The sequence below is a fragment of the Zea mays genome, chromosome 2 (assembly GCF_902167145.1).
Source record: "Zea mays cultivar B73 chromosome 2, Zm-B73-REFERENCE-NAM-5.0, whole genome shotgun sequence".
Taxonomy (NCBI): Eukaryota; Viridiplantae; Streptophyta; class Magnoliopsida; order Poales; family Poaceae; genus Zea; species Zea mays.
In genome coordinates, this window is record NC_050097.1 from 111,600,666 (window position 1) to 111,605,323 (window position 4,658).

At 41.6% G+C, this 4,658-nt stretch overlaps 1 pseudogene; it reads right to left on the minus strand.

The window, feature by feature from the left end:
- Window positions 1–20: 20 nt before the first annotated feature.
- On the minus strand, window positions 21–3,300 carry LOC109939335 (serrate RNA effector molecule-like; annotated as a pseudogene).
- Window positions 3,301–4,658: the final 1,358 nt, after the last annotated feature.

A 4,658-nucleotide genomic window follows, 5' to 3' on the forward strand; every position in this document is an offset into this window, starting at 1 on the left:
CTAGATAAGTATCACACCTCCTAAACTTTAATGATACTGTTATTTAGCTGTAAATAGAGCATCACATATACATACTTCATGTAGTTTTGGTTATAAAGATCCTCTCGAACTTTTGACGTAGACTCCAATGCAAGGTCTGGATGTTTGAGCCTCAAATGCTTGTGGACAAACTCAGGAACATGAAAAGGTTTTTTACAGCCCTTGGATCCACAGCCATATTTCCATCCATATTTTTCATCCCTGATTTTCCTAACAAGAGGTTCTAAAACTTCAGCAGCTGCTGCATCCATTTTGTCCTTAGCAGTAAGTATGACTAGTGGGTCTTGGCCATTCAGTCTTTCCTGCCAGGTAGTATCCAGCTTCTTCTCCCAATCAGCAGCACTGACATCAGATGTGCTAGAAGTCTTACTGTCTACTCTCACGTGACGAAGGCCCTTGGCCTCATGCGACTCTGACGTGCCATAGCAATCAACACCATGAATACGCCATAAATAGGTAAGAATAGTGTCTAGGAGCTCAACACCCTCCAGGCCTTTGACAGTCGTTAAACCTCTGATTATAATTATAGGCCCCATAGATCCTATGTGTGATTTGTCTACATCTGACTTGTCATGATCACCACTAGACAGTACATTGTCCTCAATGCCCTTCTCAGAATCAAGCTTACGTACAAGAGCTAGAGTTTGCTCTATGTCAATTTTGACTCGGCGTGATTCAGAACTAACTGGTTGAGCCTTGGGGGCACCAGAAATAGAATCAGTTCCTTTTCAGGAATCTTTGCCATGCTTTCTTCTCTTGTCATTGTCTATATCATCATCAGAATTTCCATCACTACCACCTGGTTTACTTGCTGCAGGCCCAGTTATTCCAGTGCCTCTATTCATCAGGATATCAAGCTATAAACAGTTCATCCATAAAAAGGCATCATGACACAAGCAAATGTGAATATAAACTTACAGGTCCAGAGTTCTATTCTACAAATCAACAAAGAAATCTTTTGCTATAACCTTGCAACGTTCATTCCTCCTGCATAAACCAACAACAAATCGTTAAGATGAGCTGGAAGCATACCATTCAATGGACAACTTTATACTAGAACATATCATGTCCTAGATATTACAAGGCCAAAGTCCACACAGAATACAACTCCACCTTTCAGTAACAGATAATAGGTTAGTTGGGTGGTACTTGTCTTTTAGCCTGCAAGTGTAAGCAAACAGAAAAGACAATTAAGTGAATGCACCATATGTAACTGATTCTATTTCTGGTGATGGAAAACATATCATGTCCTAGATATTTCTCTGTCGTACACTTGTATTTGTGCTTTAGCAATGTTTTTCTCTCCTCCCCATGATATCTAGGAGAATACATGCTGAAAATTTGGCTTTACTGTTTATGACTTAATATGTGTGTTTATCATGTGGTTTGTTGTGATAGCAAATGTGACAAATCTCCCATCTATTTTTAATGTTTTTGTTCATTAAATCATGATGGTATACCTTTATGCAATGGGATGTTCTATCTCCTCTTTCAATGTTATACTTGCCAGTTCCTGAATTTAAGTTTGGTTTGGTGGATTAAACACAATTTTGAAGTTTCATAGCGAAATAAACCTATACTTCAATGCTTGCACTGAGATCCATCTTATGTGGAGACAGATAGATGCATAGAGCACAATGCATGGCTGTTAGGGAAAACCATGAAGGTTTGATCAATTAGCACCCTGGTGTAGAGTCCCTTGCGGTGTTGATGTGTCATGACACTACTGCAAGAAGAACTTGTTGTATGGTTCTAGAAATGAATCTTTGTAATATCACCGTGGCCAAAAACTATGCATGCATGGAATAGTAGGTTTAGCTTTGCATATAAACACTGATAACTGCATTGGTTATTGGGAAATGTGATTGCATTCTTGTTTATTTTGGATGTCAGTTGATTGAGAGCGGAAAATGCTGTGCACATGTATATATCTGGTTTATAAAAAGTTTATGCATAACATATTTAGCATCAAGTGTTGTCAATTTTTTCTTTGATCAGATGAAGTGAGCAAGACGAGATTGCAAAGAACCAACAGGAAAGAAACCAAAGCCCATTGATGATAATCTAATACTTAACAGCCTCACATCTTCATGCAAACTATCAAAGGCCACGTCCATAAAGATATCAACCTGACCATGAGTCATTAAATATTAGTATGAGCACCGATGAGCCAAATACAAGCTTGTTCTTGATCTGGCGATAGCTTGTTCTTTCCATATTTCTGTCAGGTTTTAGAGAACATGTACAAATTTTTTTCTGAGATAGTTAGTCACGGATTACAATGGCTGGGTGTGCGAACCCATTTTCTATGCGCGATTCGAATTATGATTTGCACTCATCTGCTTTTGTATATATACTTACTACCTTCTATCATTAGGCTGATTATTCTGCTTTTGTTCATTGGCTATGTCGCATGCTACACCATAGTATTGGACTGTCGTTGCAGAGTTATTTTCAATGAATTATTGAAGTGACAAATTTGTGCGATTTCTGGTACATTTCAGATTGTGTGGATTTGGTAAAGGGAGCCAAGGACAAGCATTTGAGGGTTAAGGGACCTGTCAGGATCCCTACTAAGGTTCTCCACATCACCACTCGCGTGTCCCCTTGCGGTGAAGGTATCAAGCTGTCTGCTGGTTGGCTTTGTTTAATTTTACTGATTGAGTTTTTAGTGCTTTCATTAATAGGAATATGTAATACATTGATCTGTTCACTATTCACTAATTTATACATGTGTTAAGCATTAAAGTGCTCGCAGTTCACAAAATATTATGCTATTGTTAATTTATTTTGGATTCCATTTATTTCTTAAAAAGATTTTTCTTACTACTATAACATGTAAAACTACTATATCTATCCTACACCATGGGAGGTGATTTTTGTTATTTACGTTATTATCTACTCCCTGTGTTCCTAATTATTGGTCACTTTGGCTTTTGTATAGTATAATATTCCAAACTTGTGTGTATTTCGGGTATTTATTGGGGTAGTGTAAAGTTTATATGCATACTTCTTGTATATAGAGGTTGATGCTATTTATCTAATGATAGTGGTAAGGCTTAGCTAATAGTATGATTTGTGTACGGTGAGTTGCATCCGTTCACAATTCTCTTTCTCACATGCTTCTCTTCCTGTATATAGAAGTCATCATGAAGTTAGAAAATTGCGAATCTACCTTGTTTGGTTTATTTGGAACGGCTGAAAACTCACCACTATATTAGGTCTGTCAGACGCAATCATGCATGTCATCCACCTCTGCATGAGTTGCAGAATCGTGAACTACAAGCCTTAACTGACCACTATATTAGGTCTGGGGGCAGCGGCAGAGCTTATGATCGCGAGACCTTTGATACTAGATTGGTAGGAGCCGCGTTCCCTATGGTGACGATATGTTTCCGTTGCAACGCACGGGCATCCACCTAGTACAAGATTAAGTACTAGAATAATTCTAATGTGTCTTTCATGCCAAAACAGAGGCACAAATGGATAGACAATAATATTATGAAAATTTAGGAACTGGAATGGACCAATTTGGAGTTCATATGCATTTTCTACAAATTAAACAAGTTCTATACATTAAAAATCTATTTCTATTTTATTTTTATCTGAATTTCGAGTTGACTGGACTGAGCCTCATTTCCTGGAAAACTCAGGGGTCTCGGTGTAAGATCCCCGAGACACAGATCACAGTACTATCTGGATGGCAGGTTGATTAGTGATTTTCTCGGGGACTCTTTAACAAATAGTACCCGCGAGGGGGTATGGTGAGTCCTGGGCCATTGGATTCAAATCTCGCGGTTAGGATTAGATCCCACCATGGCAACTCGGGGTATAACCAGAACCGATGGATCAAGATTCAATGACAAGGATCCAAGATCTAACTCTATTCGTCCGATCGAAGATCAACGGCCCCGATTTAATGTCGTGAAAGGGTATGGCCTGCTTCTAATCCAAGCCGTTAACCTCCGGATCAATGGTGCACGTGACCCTGACGCTACTCCGCGCCAGCAGTCATCAGACTTGGGCGGCGAGTCCCAATCCACGACGGCGATCCTACCGGAGTTCGGCCACTAGGCGTTACGGTGCTCCATTCTCTATCCTGAATAGTGCTACGCGAAGAAAATAGCCTGGCGTACTATATGAGCAATGACTCACCGGAGTTAGGTGTGGCAAGCACCGGTATTACCGGCAATGGTTGACCCGCGACGCGAATCTGGATTCCGATGAGCAATCCCCATGGAGTCGGGCTGTTCTAGGCGGAAGCGAATCCTCTACGGCCCTCAGTGTTGGGTAGCAAACAGCCCACACCCAATCACAGGGCCAGAACGGCGGCGAGACGCGGTGACCAGCAGACCGACCTCCGCCATGTGCTGGCAAGTGACGGTGGCACAATTTTAGGGTTTGGGAAGGAGGCGAGGTGTTCAACAAATGCGGTGTACGGATGCGCATGAGGATAGAGGAGAGGCTGCCGCTATTTATCCAGGGGATACCCGGTCGCCGGATCCGATTATTGCGCGCGCCAGCTACGGGATGCGTTCGGCCAGGTTGGGGATGGTGCTGATGAGACCGGCCCACCCGTTAGTGAGGAGGTGAGACGAGCGTGCGCGAGAGACCGCCCG